Source organism: Lithobates pipiens, unplaced genomic scaffold, assembly GCF_037356315.1.
Source record: "Lithobates pipiens isolate NorthernLeopardFrog02 unplaced genomic scaffold, aLitPip1_a1.2 Scaffold_8, whole genome shotgun sequence".
Taxonomy (NCBI): Eukaryota; Metazoa; Chordata; class Amphibia; order Anura; family Ranidae; genus Lithobates; species Lithobates pipiens.
Window position 1 is genome coordinate 276,306,916 of NW_027507903.1, and position 22,998 is coordinate 276,329,913.

The window sequence follows — 22,998 nt, forward strand, 5'->3', positions numbered from 1 at the left end:
TGCTGTGTTCGCACCTTAATGTGCATTGCATTTGCCAGAAATACTGCATGCATTTGGTCCATTGTGATGCCTTAGAAAGCCCATTCAAATGAATAAATTGAATTCATGCATGATACAATTACATGGTAATAAAAGATGTGGCACTTACATACAAATCTCTATAACATACAATTGGTATTTTGTAAAAAAGTGAGTAAATCAAAAAGTTCAATGCAAAATATTCCCAACACCAATGTTTCTTCAAAGTATATACTCAGTTGCTTCACCACTTGTGCTCAAAAGTGTGAAAGCACACTCACCAGAGATGTTTGACCCCTTTTTTCAGGTAGTTCAGATTATGCTTCAATATCCTTCTCTGATTTTAGTGATAATCATTCATGAGATGAGCAAAAGGGGGACATGATAAGAATTTCATAACATAGTATTTATTAAAAATAGCTAAAAGTTAAAGATGATATACTGTAGGTTACACTCACATGTGATAGTACCTGTGACTGACACTAGTATATGCAGCGTGTACTGGAAGGCAATTACTCCACCAAGCCTGTCATAAGGGCCCCTTCTGAGTCCCGGATGACATCACATCTGGGCTTGAAGCTGAGAGCGAGGCTTACAGCACCTGTTGGCTTATGACATTCTCAGTGGTGCAATTACCTTCCTGTACACAGTGTATATACTGTTGCTGGTCACAGGCACCATCACATGTGAGTGTAACCTATATTTTCCTTTACTTTTATCTATTTTAATAAATATATATGCAAATCCCCAGTGCTGTCCCCTTAAATTATACAATTCATACATATACACCATAAATCATAAATTATTAGTTTCAGTTGTGCAAAAAATCATCAAAGTCCGCCCAACAAAGTGCAATAGGGCTTTTTTCAAAGTGAAATCAGTGTTCCAAATCTTCGTATGTGTGATAAGGTGCCGCGCTCCCCTTTTGTGCCCTCACGTACCAAATTATGAGTGTAAATGTGCCTATCACAGATCAATGCTCAAATGTAGTTTCTCCAGCTCCTCCACAGATTATGAATGGGGATACACTTATCATATGTGAATGCTAACATGTAATTTCTCCAGATCCTCCAAAGATTATGAATGTGAATACACCTATCATAGGTGGATGCTCAGGTGCCAATTCTCCAGCTCCTCCAAAGATTTTAAATGTGAATACACCTTTCATAGGAGGATTCTCAGGTGCCAATTCTCCAGCTCCTCCACAGATTATGAATGTGAATACACCTATCATAAGTGGATGCTCAGATGCTTTCATCTGTCACCAGTGGGCCCAGTGGGAGGACGAAATGCATTAGGTGGGAACTTCCAGCAACCTCACGATAAATGTTTGGCACGCACACTACTCTGCTTGTTTTGTACCAGCGTTACATGCTTGTTTGCACAGGAAACTTGTGAGTTGGAAATTTGTATGTTTTAAATCTTTTTAACAATAAAACTTAATTACACTATGGAGATTTCTCTACCTCTTTATGTGACCATTAACCTACCATCCTATTGGGAGAAGTGGAAAATATGGAGACACGGCATCTGAGCAGCCACCTATGATAGGTGTATTCACATTCATAATCTGTGGAGGAGCTGGAGAAATGACATCTGAGCATTCATCTGTGACAGGCACATTTACACTCACAAAAGGGGAGCACGGCACCTTTGCACATAAGATTTGGGGCATTGATTGCACTTTGAAGAAGGCACTAGTGCACTTTTTGGGAGGACTTTGATGATTTTTTGCACAACTCAATTTTATAAACTAATAATTTTTAATGATTTATGGTGTATATGTATGAATTGTATAATTTAAGGGGACAGCACTGGGAATATGTATATATAATATTTACAGGGACCACACACCTTTTTATCCAGCAACAGCCCATGCACTAAGTTGTAGCACTTTATTTTTATTATTGTTTAATAGACACTTTTTTCTACCTTAGTGCGGGCATACAAATATTAGATATTTTTAATAAATACTACACTATGAGATTCTTATTGTGTCTCCCATTTGGTCTTCTCATGAATGATTATCACTAAAAGATATTGGAGACTAACCCCAGGGGGATTTCAGCATTTGAGGGCAAAAGTGCTTGTTGAGCTATCTGTAAAAAAGGGTCAAACATCTTTGGTGAGTGTGCATTCACACTTTTATGCACAAGTGGTGAAGAAACTGGAGATTTACTTTGAAGAAACATTGGTGTTGGGAATATGTCACATTGGACTGTTTGATCTCACTTTATTCCATGATACTGGTTGTGTGTTATATAGATTTGTATGTAAGTGACACACCTTTTATTGCCTTTTAGTTTTGCACAAATGGATTTTTTTCCATTTAAAGGGGCAGCTACATTTGTTTTTATGTTTTTGTTTTATGTTAGCTTCATTTAGGTGGCGAACATTGGTTTATTTATACTCATTAACGCATGGTGCAATAGGCTATAACATGCATGTAATACAATGCAACAACACATTTTTATTCTGAAATAGACCTAAGCAAAATGCCATACACAGGCACTGCTTTCTTGTATTACACAGTCCACTTGCCTCAAACGATAGTGTCAGCTGTTCTAATACTATTCCTGTATCAAATAATAGTACCGTAATTATTTATAACCTCTTGAGCAAATATAAAGAGAGAGAAAATAAGAGAGTAAGAGAAAGCAGAAAAGTCACTAAAGACAATTGATTTTGTAGATATTTATTACTCTTCCCTGGGACAAGCAGAACTCCGAGCACCCAGTGGGCAGAGGCAGTCTAAATTAGAGAAGTATCACTGCAAAGCTCAATCATCCGTTTGGATTAAAAACACAAAGAGCAACACAAGATACACAGAACTGAGAACTAAATAGAGGAGTGAAAAAAAGAAGCTTAGAGCCATGTTTATTTATTATAACCTGTAAACTGAAAGCCAGCACCAAGGGTGACCCAGGGATTATTATTATATGTAAATGTTGCTCGCTGTAGCACATAGTTATGACAAATGGCTTGTTGAAGTTCATTTATATGCAAAAATAAAAAAGCACATTTGCATTTCTTCCAGATAGGTTAAACTCACTGAAGCCTGCATACTGTGCTAGCAATTGACCACAGAATGTCATGCTCAGAATATTTAGTACTTTCTTTGAGTGAAAATTATAGTGCACATAAAATTTCAATGTCTTGGGATTTTTTGGGCACGTAAATTCAAGTCTATCTTAGCATAGTAGTATAATTACTATGTTGCTAGGTAAAATAGTTATAATGATGCAATTCTTCTAAGAGGTGTAATATGCAATAAGGAAAATCTATATAGCCACTGCAAATGTGAATGAAACAAGAGAAAGCTACTGAAACTGCTTATTAAATTACTGGGTTATGGTAATAATATGCTGCAACATAGCAATTGTATTTCACTTTTGAGCATTTTTGAACACTCAGAACAATGAAAGACATCTGTTTGGTTTTGTGAGGGTTCCCTATTTTTTTTAGAAGGGTCCTTGCCTTGTTGGATAGGCTTCCAAATGCACCACTATGTGCAGAACTACAATCTACAGGAAAAAACTCACAGGTTTAAATTCAAAATGTATCATGCATTCTGTTTTTCATGACAGTATACTCTTTTATATAGATCATATTGTTCTTTGTCTAGCTATAGCTGTTTAGACTTCACTTAGATTTTTACCCCCTTACTCATTCCTATCTCACTCAATGGATGCTTTTAAACAATAAGACACACAAGGTCTCATCCAGTGAGCTGATTGAACACGCTTCCCTAGAGGTGCCAACTCAATAGATGCTTTTAAGCAATAAGACACACAAGGTCTAGTCCAGTGAGCTGATTGAACACGCTTCCCTGGAGGTGCCAGCTATTTCTCAGAATACGAGTGATGAGGTGAGAAAATCCAGTCAATCCAACCTAACTAATCAACTTTTCTGTACCTCAGCTTACCTGAAAAAATAATTCAGAAACAGAAAAAAACAATAGTGTTCATGTAACAAAATGCAAGTCTTTGTCAATTAAACATTATTGTTTACTAAATCACTAAGCATGGTCCTCTAAAATCAATCTCAGATGGCCAAAAGAGTGCGATCCATTTCTTACTCCACACTTTACTTCCTTGGCATTCTTGCGATAGATGGCCCTCTGTGTGGTACTTAAAGCTCTTGCAGGCATTTTAGAACCTCAAGTGATCATTACTTTCAAATGCAATTGGCATTAAGAGCCTTCACTGTACCATAGTCACGTTTTTACAAATCACCCCATTACTTGGCAGTGCAATTAGGCAGCACAACTTTGCTAATGAACGGTTTAATCATACTCTGAGGACAGAATTTACAATAATCTGTGACTAATAATCCAAAAGTCCCAAGTCTCCACAGTGTAATAAACAAGATGTGTGACTGATATATTTACCTCTGGTAAATATAGAAAAAGGGAAAACACAGTGAATGCACTACTTAGTGCATCAGATTTGGATGGCTGCGGCTCACAGGCTATTCCTGATAAGGTCAGTGTACAAATGAGGTTCTTGTCAGTCTGGCTGTGTTCCAAGGACCCAGCTGGCAATCACTCGAGATCAATGATCATAATGTGACAGGTTTCTAGAATGAAATGTACCCAATGGCATAGGTTGAAAGCCTAGGGAAAATATTTCTTCATCATTTCTTCCCTTATCATGACAGTCAACAGAAAAAAAATGTCAGCATTTTGTCTAATATATTACTGAATAAACTATAGGCTATGATATTAATTCAAGTTACATACTGATCTGTTTGTGTTCACATGGCATTATAATAGATCTGTTAATGGGTTTTCTAAGTTTATTGCAGTGTTAAAGAGTGTAAATTGTCACTTCATTGTCTGTTGTGGAATTGTTCAAAGGGAATGAATAAAACAGAACAGTAAACAAGTAATAAAAATAGGAACAATAATAATACAAACAATAAAAATATTGCCTGGCCTGAATAAAAAGTAAAACCAAATCCTAGTGTTCTAATTACAAAAACTATAAAACAGTGGTGTGATTACACACATGTTTGCAAGGCTCAATGCACCAAAAACCATTGGCGTATACAGTATAGACTATACATGAAATATACCTTTTTGAGTATGTTTTACGTTAGGAAGCAAATTCACTAAGCGCTAACTGAAAGATAAACCTGTTGACAGCAGCAATACTCTGGTAAGTGGATAAGGCTGTTTTGATACCAGTAAATCCTTTCCAAATACCAGAAAATAAGTATCAGTCAATCATATGGAGAACCATATGGAGAATCACATACCTATAACCTATAATCGCACATTCAGTTTACAACGCTGAGAATAAATAAATATAATTTTAAATGGCTCTTCTACTCATCAGCATCCCTCACTAATCTGTACATTAGAAATTAATTGTCATTTTTTTTTCTGCATCACTTATTGTATAATTGCTGTATTCATTTTTTACTTCCTTCTTCTCAGCCATGGCCCCACACGTCATTTCCAGTTTGCAATGCCTCCTGGGAGATGTGTGTCATCAATCTCAAGAGGCAAAAGGCAACACAACCTGCAAACTATTACTCTGCTTGTACTGCACTGAGCATGTGCGAGATCTGCAGGGGCACGCTGGGTGACAAGAATGCACTTGAATACAGGAAGTGATAGGAAGAGATACAGTCTGGCTTCAGATGCCCACAAAGGAGACCGTGGTCTAGTGGAAGTTAATAAAGTAAGAAAATAATGCTGCAAAAATACAAAACGGACCTTAGATTACAGTATAACTTTACTAGAATACATTAAGCTTGCGTATTATAGTTTTTTTTTTTATCTAATAGTATAATTTTGGCCGGAACACCGATTTAAGAGCTTTTTTTATTGCTGTGAAAAATCATGTTGGGGAGATCCCACTTCAGTTCTGGCCAGAATGACACCATGACACACATTGCTTTACTTGGAAAGCAAATGAGGACGAAACTCAACAGGCAGAAACAGCCAATAGTTCTTAGTCTTCTTCACCTCACTGAATTAAATATGTTTTATTATGATTGATGACATCATTAGAGTATGTTACCTCTTCTTGTCCCAGAGAAAGAAACATATACAACAAGGATAACTTAATTAAAACAAAATTGTATTAATTGTTTGACAATTAATGTTTTTTTAACAGAAGGACATACATTCCACAGTAATAATTATGCTACCAAAATGTGTGAGTGCTATATATTGCCTACAGCATTGCTCCCGATTCTTCTTGCTGGTGGCCACTATATGTTAAAGCCCAGCACAGTCATCTCCTTATTGAAAACTTTTCCTCCTTGGTCTTAAAAACTAGTTTTAAATTTTTGCTATATAAATGTACATTTTACAGCCTTTATTGTATGTCTTGGCTCATCTAGAGAAGAAAACTGACAGAAGCTTTACAGTGCTGACGTTTACAGGCTGATGTTGCTGCTGCTGAGGGACTAAGCTAGCTAGTGTAATTGATGGTGCATTACGCTGGATGTACATGATAATTTATCTTGAACCATTATCACTGAAGATTTTTTGGGGGAATTAAGCACCTTTGATTATATCAACTGAACTGTGGATTTGATATTGTACATAATATATTTTATTCACATTTATATATGTACTTTACATTGTGGTATTTTTGGTCAATATTCTTTTTAATACATGTTAACACATACCATTTGTTTGCACATGATTTTATATAGTTTCACTCTAAACCATTGGTTTATTGCATTGTAGTTGGGTTTGCACATCACCACAGGTCAGTAGTGTGTTTATTTTGATTTTATTGTGATTGCACTGCACTTTTGTAGGGGCCATTGGTGAGGGAACGCATGTCAGCGCTAACTGCAATCAGTTCATTTTTGTTTTTTTGTGCAACACATTTGCACTATCATTGGGTAGTGCAGGGAAAACAAGTTTATTTTACTGTCTCCGTCCTACCTGATGCTTTTTTCCCCCTTAACAATCAGGAAATTTGTAGGCAGTCTAGATGATCGGCCTCTGGTGACTCATGGCTCAGTGCTGAGAATACAGGACAACTGAGGCTGTGCAGAGCAGGGAAAGACAGTGCCTTACAGATTATGCACAGTATAGACACTTTTTTGTTAATATTTTACATTGCGCGTTACACCGGCAAAATGGGCCAGCATAAAGTAATCTATCAGGACTTACTTTTCCGACCAAAGTTCCACTTTAGGGGCCTTAATTTTTCCTCATTCTATTCAAAATATAGGCTTTGAGTTAGCTATTAATGACTATAGGAGAAAATCAAAGCACCACAATGCATTAATGGACAGTTTATACCACAAACAACCTTTTAGAGTTCTGTCACGATAAGCTTATTAGCTCATAGTGAGCATAGCTGTTTTTGAAGAGGCAATTGCATCACATTTTTAAATGCTAAGACACATGAGCTTAATCACTTGTCTGTTGATCATGTAATTTGCAACATATTAATTTCATTGTGCATTTGTCAACAAGAGTTTTATGGAAAGCTGATATGCAATTAGAAATGTATTGGGTCATTTAGGTCTAAAATTATGTTTGCAATTATAATTGGTCTACCGGGCCCCAGGGTACTAGCTCAGTAGTGGTAATGTCCTTAAGATCAAGCTTGGCCAAAAATCAGGCATAATATTTAACATGAAAGAATATCATATTTTATCCCTAATATATTTATTAGTCCACAAAGCTGAGTTGCTGTCTATTGCTTGCTTAGGAAATTCACTTTTCCTGTTGAAGTCCTATAGTCTAAACCAGTGTTTCTCAAAAAACAGTCCTCAAGGCGCACCAACAGGTCATGTTTTAAGGATTTCCTTCAGATGAAAGGGCTGTGGGAATTACTGAGGCAGTGAAATTGATCAAATCACCTGTGCAAAATAATAAAAAGCCTGAAAACATGACTTGTTGGTGTGCCTTGACGACTGGAATTGGGAAACACTGGCGTACACCAATGGTGATCAACCTAATAAGGTGGGCTGAACTATGGCCTCTGACATCCCCAGAAGTGATACTAAATATTTAATAGATGTAATCCTATGGAAGATTGTCAAATACTCCAGATTTAAGACTGTGGCTATGTTACAAGAAACTGCTAGAGAGCATTGCCATTAGATCCCCTTACTTTTCAGTTCTCCCCCTACAACTAACAGCTGTAGATTGGGGACTGCCTGTTGTGGATCAAGGAAGCACAAAAATTACCAAAGAATCATAGACTGGACACTAGGTTTTTAGACTGTTGAGAAAATCTGTCAGTTGAACTGTAGTATGTTAGCTATGCAAAATATTTTCTTGCATTAAAAGAGGTTTAGACTCAACATAAGGAGACATGATTTGTCCCCTACACAAACCTTTAGTTTGGAATATGCAGTTCAATTTTGTCCATCGGTTCACAAAAAAAAATATTGGAGAACTGAAGAAAGTACAAAGTAGGGCAACCAAACTGATAAGAAGCATGGGTAGCTCAGCTATGAGGAAAGATTAACTGAACTGAATTTATTCTCTCTCGAGAAGAGGAGATTAAGGACCATATAGTGAATTTGGTGTAGATTTATTCACTATCAGGTGCACTCTTTACAGCTGGCAGAAAAGAGACTTAACCTTCACACACACAGTAGTTTCTTCACAGTAAGAACAGTGCAATAGACTCACCAAATAACTGGTTAGCTTAGTAGATTGTTTAAGAAAAAAGGCCTGGACACATTCCTAAATGCACAAAAACTAACAGGATATTTAGAGGTAATAACAACAAGGGTAGTTGATCCAGGGGATATCTGATTGCCTCATGGGGACCAGGAAGGTTTATCCCCCCCCCCCCCCCCCACTGGAGTGAATTGGATCATGCTTTATTGTTTGTTTCTTTTTTGCACATTTACCATTGGCAAGGGTGCTTAGAATGAACATATTTTATTTATTCATGTAAAATATCATGTGCCTTTACCTTTCTAGCACCATCAATGCTTCCTACACTTCTAGTTATGAAACAATTATGTGCCCCACTTCCTTCACCCCAAAATGCAATGCATATTGTCCGGGAAGCCTTTAGACATGACATATGAAAGTAGGGAAGAAAATCACTTTTGGGAATGTCACTATTTGGATATCAACTAAGGCAGTGCTCTAGGCAGTGTTGAAAAAAATGTGTATATGAGTAAGTGGTATTTGATCAAAGCTTATGATGTCAGCTAACTCATTCTGCTATAGGTTTATATTGTTCCTTTCTCCCTTCTCTATCAGCTCATACATTAGTAAAAGCTTTTTTTTTTTCATAACAGTGCAATATATCATGTTATAGATCTCAAAAACATATTGTGACCGTTCTGTGACTTTTCTTTTATGTCTCTGTACTTTGCAAGCTCTACATTTTAACTAATGTCTGACCTAACAATGATGTTATGAATAGCTGCATCCAGCCCCCAGGTGCACTAGCCTGTATGACATTTGTCAGAATACCCAGAGGGGATGGTGTACCTAGCTGTCATTTCATTTCTGTTTCTAATTTTGTCATGTCAGAGTGTGGGTACTGTAAGACTTGTGAATTGGATTGAAGACATTGGTCTTTACTGACAAGAAATCTTAAAATAACTGTGTCAGTTCCAACACAAGACAAAAAAACACAGCACTTAGGTTTCCCTTAGGAAGATTTTTTTTTTTGTAACAAGAACAAACTAAAATGAAAAAACAAAGAAAATCCCTGTGGTAAAGTATTGCAGCTATTTAAATCACACAATTGTAATAATGTTATGAAATCTGTAGAATTATGTTAAGAAATGCCACCTTGTAAAGCCGTGTAAAAAGCCATATAAATATGACAGGCAAGCAACAACCACACTTTTTATTTACACCTTTTTAACTTGCCATTTTTTGTAGAGAATTTGGACTCTAACAAATGCCATAAATATATATTTTACAAAGGGGTCCCAAATTTTAAAACAAGGGCAGGACCACGCGATTCATCTGTACAAACATGACTGTGTCTCTCAACCCAGGTGCTGCCTTGTTCATTTCAACAGAAGGGTGGTGAGAGTCATGCTCGCAGTTTGATGTGTATTAGCGGATATCACATGCTTTTGAACGTTTTTTTCTTTGCATTGTATTAGGGCTTTTTTTATGGATTAAAATTATCACAACAGTATCATGCTATGTGAATGTCTCTTTCATGGTAGCAAGTTGTTATAGATGAAGAGTTTGATCTACAACAGACCGCAAGACAAAGAGATATTATCGGATAAGGCTCTGCTTTTGCTAAGATCTGGTGAGTCGATACTCATTGGGGGGTCCAGCACGAGGTGTGTTGATGGGAAATAGAATTTTTGCAACAATCTCATGCCATTCAACCCAGATTGGGATCAGGCTCACAGTTATCATACTCACAGAGTTTTAAAGAAAGACATTTTTATGTTGATCTGAATGTTGAACAATTAGCGCTGCTAAAATTTGTATTTACATTTAAGACGTTAAAACTTATTTGTGTAGTATTGTAGTTTAATATATAATATATATCAGAACCCTTACACCCACATTTGATCTAGAAAAGGGCGAAAATTGAACTTTTTGATCCTCAACAGTTATTTGGATGACTTCCTTGGACTTTTTCAATGTTTTCTAAAAGCATTATACATGTAAAGTAGCCCATAATGTAGTGTACTTTCACAAATACATGGGGGAGATTTACTAAAACTGGAGTATGCAAAATCTGGTGCAGCTCTGCAAAGAAACCAATCAGCTTCTAGGTTTTATTGTAAAGCTTAAAGTGGATGTAAACCTAATTCATGAAATTTGCACATATATCTGCAAATTTGTGTTGAGGTGGGTGCTATAAATAGATTAGCAGAAAGCTGGTCTATTCACAGCACAGCTCTGCAAGTCTCTTTGTTGTTCTGCCTTTGGTGAGGGGGGTTTTTGCCTTTTCTCCAATCCGCTGCTACACAGTGTATGCCAAGACTCTTCTCCCCCTGCTAGAACAGGAACAACAAATTCTAACAAGATTTTAGAATTCTAAAGAATATAGCAAGATGAAGACAGCAGTTATACGCTACATGTAAAATGTATGTAGGGAGATTTGTTTTATCTCTGTGTATCATCTGAGGCTGTTCACTTCACTGAGTATATGTGAGGGTTTACATTCATTAAACAAACTGGTGGTTTTATGTGTTTTTGATTTAATAAACATTGAAGGACAATTGGATAGTAAAACAAAGACTATGGTTCAACTGTATATCAGCAAGACATCTGGTACATATAAGATTCACCTTGTGGCCCCTTTTTTTGAATACCTGACCATCACACCTACAACATATGGCCAAAAGTACACAACTGCTCTTTTGGTGGAATTCAAACAAATTCTAATGCACTTACAGCATTTTAGTGTAAAACCTGCTTTAGAACTTTAAATGTAGGGGGGTCTCCATAATCATATCCTTGGTTTTGGAATGGGATGTACACCAAAACTCATATAAGATCAGTCGTCCACAAACTTTTGCCAATATAGTGTATGCAACTATCACAATACTGGCATCTAACATGATGCTAAAGAAGAAGTTGTACTATGATAACATACTTGAAAAAAAGCTGTTGGGATATTTATGATTATTATGGATTTTTTTCCTGGCACTAAAGGCATACCCCAAATTTAAGTACACAATGGGGTTTATTTACTAAAGCTGGAAAGTGCAAAATCAGGCTCACTCCTGCATAGAAACCAATGAGCTTCTAACACCAGATTAATCAATTAAGCTTTCGTAATAAAACCTGGAAACTCATTGGCAGAAGTGAACCTGATTTTGCACTTTTCAGCTTTAGTAAATAAACCCCATTGTGTACTTAAAAGTGGGGTATGCTTGCATATAGGCAATTTTTCACAAAGTAGGTTGCCCTATGTAAGCCTTATCTAATTGCAATGAAAGCATACCAACCAATATTGCCAAAGAAAATTAGTGGAGGACATAATATTAAATATAGAAGTGTGCTGTAGCTTACACACAGGTTTGTGAATGAATTGTGACTATGGATGGCCAGACATTCTGAGGGAATAATATACCTCATAATGAAGTTATCATTTCAAATTTAACTTCAGTTTTGTAGGATACAACTATGCCCGTGCACTTGCTAACATCTTTTAAATTAAATATAAGGTCTGCTCCATATATGTAAATAATCAGTTTCATCCCTAACTTACTCAATATTGTTAAACTGAAAAATAATGTGCAGCACAACCACTGTTGTGTAATATATTTTTCTTTGTTAACAAAGCATATATGTTTCTGAACTGTTATTAATGCAAAATGATTTTTTTTTCTCTTTGAGTGATTTAATATACATTACACTATTAAACTATTTACACTATTACACTATTTCTATATACATTACTTGTATACAGGTCTAACAAAATACATACAAGGTTCCAAATTGCCTGCATGCGAATATGTGTGGTTGTAGGAAAGTGAAAAATGTAGTGAAGCTGGCAAAATACCAATCACAAAGATCCTGACTGAAATCAATTATTCAAGAGCCACTGTAGACACTATAATCATGTTTCTTTTCAAACCTGCATTTGTATGGTGAAACAAATCCAAAGTGTACTTCGTGTTCCAAGGTTCAAATATCAGAAAAAGCACCTTATGAGCTCATGGCTGCCAGATGTCATGAAACTGTCACTATTTTGGTCCTGAAGGTTTCTTTTTTTTCTGATTGCAGACTGTGTTCATTTTTGAAAAGCATATAACTTTGTTTATTCCATCTAACACCTTTCCACTTTGCAAGGATCTGAGAATCTAAGGTTAGGCATTCTAAAAAGCCTGTGATAAAACTCAGAATATAGAATTTTTTATTTAATTGAAAGTAAAGGATTAAGCAAAGCAATAGTTTTCTCAAATCATTATGTGAGCCTGCCGGGTTAATGGAATATTCTAGTGTGCAGTGTTTAATGGGAACTTTTCACAAAATAGACATGGAGACTGCCTCAGAACAGGCAAGCAGATAAGGATTCCAGATGTTCTTTACTTTTCCTTTCCGATTTTCTTTATTGATCTCCATCCTTCTTCCAAGTCAGTTACTCAGGCAGTCTAACATTAAAATGACCCACTTTTGGTTCATTATAATGTTAAACCAAGCAGCTAGCATTTTCAGAAGGAGGTCAGCAATGGCACTACCTCCATTATTCTCTTGAAAGGTTTTATGTAATATTAAGAAAGGTCTATAAAATAAATAGAAAAAGCATTTTTTTTGCATTTCAAAAAATATATGAGGGTGCGATACAAAAAGCTCATAAAAAATAGAACACCCTGTAGAAAATCATCCATACAGTACACTTGCACCACCAAATAACTTAAACATCAGGCTGCTTAAAATGACCCGTATAACAAAATTATTTTCAATTTAAATGTATCTTGTTACTGGGTGTTATACTATTGTGCCTATTTTACAAAGAAAGGGTATGTGGTATCCTCATCCTTATTATATTAACTACAGAAAGATTTTTTTGGGGGGAACGACAAAAGGAAATTATACATGGAACATCATAACCATGATTCACCTATAAGTCACCCAACAGAATGATGGACTGTCTTGATACCAAATTTATATAAAATACAAATATTTATTATTGATTATAAAAAGTTTTTTTTACCAAAGTAAAAGGGGGGGGGAAAAAAGAAGAAAGGGGTTTTATACATGCATAAATAAATACATATATATTATAGCTATAACATAGACAAGGTTTGTTACAACAGTATTTTGTGTCCAATACGGTCGTTGGTTTCTCTACTAGTTTCGCGACTACTCTGTCGCTTCTTCAGGAGACCTTGTTTGTCTAGAATAAAATTTATCACTAGTTATTCAACGATAAAATAGATACAACACATATTTTTCAGGGTATTTGATGTATTTTTTTACACAAAAGGGTAGGGGTTTTTTACAAACACCAAATGTGCAGCTCACCACCGTATGGATAACTCAGGACATCTGGAATTCGAGTAGTCCATGCCAAGCCAGGCAATGACCACCCTTTGGGGCTGACACGGGAGGTTTTAAAGTCAGCTACAAAACAATAATCAAGAGTGTCTAAGCGTTAAATATGTATATATATATATATATATGTAAATAAATTGCATAGCTGAGGCATAATTGTTTGTGTCACATTATAAATGTAAAAACTACATACCCGTATAGCCAAATGCCTTAAAGATGATGCAGCATAGGTAAATATTGCGCAATATTTACCTATGCTGCATCATCTTTAAGGCATTTGGCTATACGGGTATGTAGTTTTTACATTTATAATGTGACACAAACAATTATGCCTCAGCTATGCAATTTATTTACATATATATATATATATATATATATACATATTTAACGCTTAGACACTCTTGATTATTGTTTTGTAGCTGACTTTAAAACCTCCCGTGTCCGCCCCAAAGGGTGGTCATTGCCTGGCTTGGCATGGACTACTCGAATTCCAGATGTCCTGAGTTATCCATACGGTGGTGAGCTGCACATTTGGTGTTTGTAAAAAACCCCTACCCTTTTGTGTAAAAAAATACATCAAATACCCTGAAAAATATGTGTTGTATCTATTTTATCGTTGAATAACTAGTGATAAATTTTATTCTAGACAAACAAGGTCTCCTGAAGAAGCGACAGAGTAGTCGCGAAACTAGTAGAGAAACCAACGACCGTATTGGACACAAAATACTGTTGTAACAAACCTTGTCTATGTTATAGCTATAATATATATGTATTTATTTATGCATGTATAAAACCCCTTTCTTCTTTCCCCCCCCCCCCTTTTACTTTGGTAAAAAAAACTTTTTATAATCAATAATAAATATTTGTATTTTATATAAATTTGGTATCAAGACAGTCCATCATTCTGTTGGGTGACTTATAGGTGAATCATGGTTATGATGTTCCATGTATAATTTCCTTTTGTCGTTCCCCCCAAAAAAATCTTTCTGTTGTTACTGGGTGTCTCAGCTGTTGGACAACAGAATAAGCACCTATCACAACCCTTCTTAAGATTTATGGTAAGTTCCATCAGCTAGAATATGATGAAAAATTATATCAAGATGGAACTCACAGCTTGCAACTGAACTGATAGGTTTAGTAATGTGCATCTGATGTCTTTTTGTTTAAATATTCAGTCATATGAAAATGTAAGTACACCCCATGGAAATGCTTTATTTTTTAAACATTCACATTTAAGCAGGGAAATTATTTTGTTTTTGATTCAAATAAGGCCTACAGATAAAGGTGATTTGCTTGAATAACAAAAAAAATTGATGTGGCGCATTCATTTTCAAAATTTTAAATTCACGAAAATGCAGATTTGTCACATGGAAAAAGTAAGAACCCCTCTGCATTTACAACCACTTAAAATACTTGAAATTAGAATGCAGTGTTCCAGGCAAGTGTCAATAATTAGAACCTTCTTGAGGAGTGTGCAGGTGAAACCTGTCTTATTTAAACCTCAGATATCTAGGGTTTAGTGTTCTCTTTGCTATTAACATGTGGCGTCATCATGTCAGCATCAATAGAGCTCTCCAAGGCCCTCATAAAGAAGGTTGTGGGTGCCTGTGAGTATGCCGATGGATTTCAAAAAGATCACCAAATGATCTGAAATAAATCAGTCATTCACTGTAAGAAATATATTCTACAAGTTGCATAGATTTCAAATGACTACTAAATTTGTCTAGACCAGCTAATTCAATCCAAGAGCTGACTGTTATATGCTAAAAGAAGTTTCCAGAAACCGTAACATTTTATTTTGAAGTGTTCATTTTACTGTTGCAACAGTTGGGATCAATGTGCACGCATTTACAATCAAGAAGGGTTTTCACTAACTGAATCTGCATGAGAGGTGTTTTAAAAAACGTTTTCCAAAAGGACATTGCAAAAAGTCGACAGTTTGAAAATGAATGTATAGGCAAAGAGCAGACCTTCTGGAATAATGTGTTTAAAGTGGTTATAAACCTCTGAAATTAAAAATGAACAATGCATAACCTTTCTAGTGTGCGTACTTGCCTCAATCCAAAGTACCAAGTGTGATTCATGTCTGCTCTCCCTTCCCTCTGCTATCTGCATGAGTCATTTCTGACAGCACACACAAGGTGATTGACAGTCTCAGTGCATGTTTACCTATGAGACCATGTAGAGAAGGGTGTGTCCATTCCCTCCACTTGTGTCTCAGATTACACTCTGCTCCCTACTATATGCTGTGCAGTGTGTGATGTTAGATCTGTACCCCTGCCTTCTGAATCAGAGAAATTGCCTTTGATGTTGATGTATGTACTTTGAATGGCTGTAGAGAAGGGAGGGTTACAGATCAGCAGGTACAACCTATGAAGGGGGTTTTATTTAATCTCTGTAAACCCTGAGGCTAGTCACTTCACTGGGTATATGTAAGGGTTTACAACCGCCTTAAGGCTGATCAATTAAAGATTTGTTTGTTCACTGTATCAGTAGACATGTTTGCCACAAACTGAAGACAGCATTTCAGGAGAATAACCTTATAACAATTGTGAAGCATGATGGTGGAAATGTTTTGGCTTGGAAAAGTCAACTAAACATTCAGCTTTGTATCACAGTGTGCTTGCAAGAGTCATCTGTACAAAAGCGGAATTTAAACCTGAAATTATTTTTTCAATGTGATATTTATTAAAAACACTCTAGTAAGTCTAGCAGGGAAAGCATCAAAAGTAAGAGATTAAGGACTGGTCAAGTCAAAGCCCTGATCTGATTCCCATTAAAAAAATTTAAGTGGATTTTGAATCGAGCAACTACATTTTTTCCACAGTACACTTTTACATTCACTTTGTTGAATAAATGATTGCAAAGACAAATTATTCTTTTGTTCCTACTCAAATATAACACATTTATCTATAGACATTGTTTAATATCTAAAATGTGTTAAAATATGTTTAATAAAAGTCAACAGTTTCCATGGGGTATACTTATTTTTTCACATGATATTATATAGAATGAATGAGCCTAACATGCTATAGAAAACACATACACATATTAATGCATTGCAAATCGAGATAGGGTAAATGCACACACACAGACACTTTGCCATGGAATAGATGGCATGCAGTGAATTTATTTATGGTAGGACCTTTCTACTAACAGTTACTTAAAGTTTTAAAAACAAAAGTATCTCCTTCTTTAAATTAAACCTACTTTTTTTGTATTTCCATTTATTTTTCGGTACATTTTGTAAAGAGGTTTGGATTTTTGTTTGTCTGTATGGTCACAACTCTTCATTGACAAACCATAACCAAGCATGTATAATCATAATTCTCACAATGTAATGCAAGCGTTTGATGTTGTGCCATATCTAATCTGAGTGGTCAGCATGATATAATAAAATAAATTCACAAAGAAATACACATTTCAAAAGTGTTGAGCAATGTGCTCTAAATTAATTGTTCCTTAATTGCAAGGATAGAACATGTTCATTGGCTATACATATAGTATTTTTATTAAGTCAACATTTATAGGATATCCTGCTATTAAGACTAAGTTCATACTATTGCATTCTGGGAATGAGCAGACAATCATGCACATGCACACCTTTAAATCTTTATGACACCTCACACATCAACAAAACACCCTTGTTTGTGCACATGATAAACTGCTAGTACAGCAGCACCAATGCGATTCCATGCAGGGTGATTGTCAAAAACCAGGTGCTGGCTTCTTTCTGCACATTTCTACAGGTAGGGCAACCTATGGAAATGAATGGGCTGTCCTACCCACAGAACGCAGCCATGCAACAGTGTGAACAAGGCTTAAGAATCAAATATGGCCTTTGGATATATAGTCTGTTTTTATCTATCCCCAAGAACAGCGGATGTGTAGTACACTCTAGTCCACTGTAGAATTTCAAAGTAAATATATACGGTAACATGATTTTATTGTGCAGGTTTAGAATCTCTGGTCAGCGAAAAAAGTACAGAGGTCCTTGACTGTAGATATCTAACTGAGATAACCACTTAACTGAGATAAACACAAAATAGAAGAAGGAGAGGGATGAAAAAAAAATGCAACTGGTAACAACAATAATGGTGTTATCACAAAAAAAGTGTAATATTCCAAATACATCCAAAAAGTATAATTTTTTATTGATTGGTGTATTAAAGTGATAGTTACAGTATGTCTAGAAAGTAATCATTAATTTAACCCACTGATTAGCCTTATCTATAGCTAATATGTGACCCTTTATAATGTGTCAGGTGAATTTTTCTGTACTACCCAGGGTTAATTGTGCGGAATAAAAGAGGTATTAAACCATAGTATTCATCGTATTTTTAGTACCTATGTAATATATCAATAGCACAAAGTAAGGAAAGCAGAGTCAATCTAGTATATTTATATATTTTATTTTCATATTGTTCATACACGCAAAAAATATAAACATTAATAAGTGCACTTTATTGCTTTTAAGATAGAAAAGAAAATATATAGAAATCGGATTTGTATTATACTTTCTATTGGAAAGTAGTATGTACAATACTTCATGCCACAAAGACCTTCTAATGTATTTGCTGTGTCCAAAACTTAAGCCAACCAATCAAAGAATGTTATATTTCTAGCAACTAGTAATAATCAGGAAGGAATCCTGCTATGACTATGCTCTCATGTGCAGAAAACATCAGTGAGAACCAACCTCACACCATTGCAAAGTCCTCTGACTGTAACAAATAAATGCATTCTTTCTGAGTAAAAATCACAGTTTTATACCAATACAATTTGCACTGTAACTGCTAACTTCTGACTTAGTAGATAGACTGTGCTCAAACTTCCATAGTGTAAACAAAATAAGTTAGAGCACAGAATGTTGAGATGTTGGCTGAACTCTGTTTGTGCCTATTAGCTCCGTGGCCATTGCATTTTCCATGCTTATGGCCCCCATTCTAGATGATGACTTTTCACAATGTATTTCATGGCTTCCATCCCTACATGAGACATTATTACTATCACATAGGAATAAAAAGCCATAAAACACCACAGTGAATTTATCTCGATCGGATGCAATACTTATTTTCTTCACATGATTTCACATCCATTCCCAAACTAACCAATAATTTCATGCTACATTACTGAACATTTTAAACTATATTTCAATGACAAGATGCACACTGAAACAGTAACATCGGGAATTAACAGTGCTGCAACTGTCAAAGGAGTTATTTTTTAAGACACAAACATCACAATAGAACAACTTTCTCCACTAAAAGTTTCACAACACCAAGGACAAGCTAAACTGACAGGACAACAACACTAACATGCACCAAGGTATGCCATGGCTCTTGAAGGAAACCAAGTATTAGACAGTTTTAATCAAACCGGCCTGGTTTAACAGCAGAACCACCAACCCAAACACATGGAACTTAACGGGACATCTGGAACAACTTCTGAAACAAAAACATAAGACCCCTCTTGACACAGACCTAGGACAGAAATACTTTCCCTTTCAATATTTATTACGGGACATGCATTCTCTACATGTAAGAGTCAAGCTGGTCATTTCATAATGGACACAACAACACAGATACCACAGCATCCATACTAATTGTGGCTGAAGTTCTATAAACATGCTCATTTCTCTTTCATTCTACATAAAAACAGGCTATAGAAATCATAACACAAATAAATGGAGAAAACTGATGGTCCGACATTAAATCATGCAGCAAAGAGGCTAACTGAAAATATCGCTAAGTGCCTAATGACAGAAAGGTCTACAATTTTTGATGTACTGAACACGCATATGGAGTCCAATATTTACCTTGCTTTTTTGTCCTTACTTACCCTTTAATTCCACTTTTACCTCACTGTCGAAGAATGTATTGCATAAAGAAGAACAGGATACTGTTATACAGGATAGACTGACATTTTTTCTATTAAATTCAATTTCTGTTTTTTAAAATGTATCTAAACCCAAGAACAAAAACAAAAAATTTGCAATGATACAGTCTTGAAATGTAGTAACTGCATACAATTTTTTTTTATTGCACTGGTGATCTTGCCATTGACACACTTTCTGAACTGGGATGACATTGCTTACTCTCTGTACAGTATCTATGGAGGAACAGCTTTGTCACCTAGGCTGCTCACCTATAATGAACTACAGAGCACCCAAACTCTCTTCTCATTGTCATAACAGGTAGACGTTCTGTAGTTTAAAGAGGTGAATGGGGCAGGTTTTATAAGACTGCTTGAGATTTAAGTGCAGCAACGGAGGAGATCACAGAAAGTTAGTGAGTTGGTAAGTAAGTTAGTAAAATTGGAAATCTGGCAGGTTCAGCTGCTATTTTTTGCACTTATCAAGCTGATATAGCAAATACTTTATATTGTATATTTAAAATAAAAAAATAGAGAAAATAGAAGGTGTTCAATGTTAGGGTTTACATACACTGCAATTTGTTATTCTATTATTGCATTCACTTTGAGCGTTTTAAATGTTTAAAAAAAATGAAAAATATGAATATATTATACATGTTAACATTTTGATTTACGAAGGCCAAAGGCCAAAATCAGAAGTCAAGTAAAATGGGCATTTAAAAAAAAGAAATAGCCCTAAACATCATATATAGCTAGAAGCCCCTGTGTGCTTGCAGAATCTAACAAATACATGATATGACACAGATGAATAAACGCATCTTCTACTAGAAAGACCAAAAGATTGACAATGAACCGACAATTTAATATAAACCCTGTGACTGTCAGTGCCAATTCTATCATACAGAGATTGTGTCAGTCATGATTTTACATTGAATAGCTTGCACTTTGAATGCAGGCAAACAGAGGGAGACTGTCAGTTCCTATATAGCTACTGTAAATATAGGAAAAATGTATACAAATCAGCCTGTCTATCACACAATTTAACTAATGCTCCAAAATAATGATGACATGAATATCAGTAGCACATTTTTGCATGGCAGCAGAAAACAAATGCCAGCAAACACTTTAACTGCAGACCACAGCAAATAGATGCAGCAACACATCAGGATTGGGTCCTTTTTCTTCCCAGACCTGGCCTGCTGAAGGGGAGTCCTCCCGGGGATGCTACTGCACCTGCATGCTGGGACCTGTTTCTTGCAGTAAAAAATACAGTATTTCTTATAACAACAAAGGTCCAGTTAAGCCCTTGGGTTGTGAACTATTACATAGCAATGCCACTTCTTTTAACAAGCTTACACTAGATAAAACTGAAACAGGGATTTAAAGCAAAGTAAAATCAAGGGAATGTTTAACATCTTTTAATACATTTTATGAAATGTCTCAATATTTGTAAAGAAGACTTTGACTTGGATTAAAGCTGTGTATACACTTCTTAGCAATTGTGAACCATAAGACATAGACAGCGCCTTTAAAGTAAGCTTGGGTGCAGGTCCTTTTGCTTAATAAAACGATGTTTACTGATTTAGTATTGAACAACCTTGGTTTTAAAAGGTAATTATCAATAATATGTAATATGCAATTCAGAAACCATATGCACTGTCTCTAGATCATTATAAAATCATTATGATCTTCTTTCAAACGAAACATGAGCTAAAATAAATCAAATGATTTAACTGATAAAACATTTTAGATTTTTTTTTGTTGATGGTGACTTAGGGTGAGATCAGACACCACATATGTAAATGTGAATAAAGAAATGGTGTCTTTCGTTGAAGTACGGGAAGCCCTTCATACTGTAACTATATGCAGATAATAGCGCTGATGACATCATATACACACTCACTAAGCAACACTACCAGCATATTTTTACATGAAAAATTGTTTGTTAATGTTATCAATCTGTGCTAATCAGTGATTAGTTTCAAATATCTGGCAAGCAGGACCATACTTATCAGACCCAATATTTAAAGCCAGTGATTGATTTGACTGCTCTTCAGAATAAAAAAATGACCACAGTAAAAAAACTGAATGAAGAAGGCTACATACTATCTTCCCAGCAATCATTCAGCAAGGATCACAGCAGCAAAAAAAAAAATCCATAAATCCCATCTAATAAAAACGTATGTTCCTAAGATCACTGTATTTATAGTTTAATGAAAAGAATAAAACTAGCCATAGATAATTATTTTTTTCAGCCATATTTCTCAATCCACATAAGCTAGGTGGATGGAGGAATCCCCCCCCCGCCCCCCCAGAAGCATTGCATTCTGACATTGGAAGCAACTGTTATCAGAATACACTGATCATTGGCTAAAGTTGATTGACTACAGTCACTCATCAACAAACGTTTTCCAGAAATTCTCTTCAAACAGTTGTTCAAATGATTTTTTTCTGTCAAGCATGGAAGGCCATACACTGATCAAAATGTGGATGGTCCCTGCGGAATTGGTTGAATTTGGATCAATGCATGGTAACATTATGGTTATATTATGGTTACAGTAGAGTGTAATATTTTGTTGGGAGACAGCAAAGACTAGCTTGAAGAAGATTCAATATTCCACTCAGATCCTACCCTGATTGCCTAATCGTGTTCTTATACTTCAGGAATTGTAGCTGGTCTATGTATTAGTCAAATATTCAGTCACTATAAGATGTTTTTTTTCATTGCCATTGCCATTTATATGTACAGTAAAAATACATTTAGCCAATAAAGGATATCACTTAAACTACAAATGTTTCTGTTGTAATTATATATATTGATTTTTACTGTAATAATCTAATAATCAAACAAAATCTGTACTGTAATACTCCTTTCAACTGTTTTCAAAATATATACATGATTTGCAAACAAAGGCTTCAGTTCCACAATGATATCACAGTAGTGCAATGATGACATCATCATATTTGTCTCAGTGATATCATGCAATATCATTTAATGCCAGGGGATTCTGCACATTACTGTAACATCCACTCACTCCAGTCACATTGCAATGTTTTCAGACTTTCTGCAATCCTCCCACATACCGTAAAGCTGTGAGAAATACTCCATACCTATCTCTTGTGATACCAAGTTCTGCTACTAATAAATCTGTATTAGCCTTTTCCAAGGT

The 22,998-nt window shown here is 35.5% G+C and overlaps 1 protein-coding gene across 1 annotated transcript in view; it reads right to left on the bottom strand.

Annotated features, from left to right (window-relative positions):
- LOC143962680 (dynein axonemal heavy chain 3-like) overlaps positions 1-22,998 on the bottom strand; it is a 2,426,925-nt gene that overhangs the window by 1,983,864 nt on the left and 420,063 nt on the right. The window lies entirely within an intron of this gene.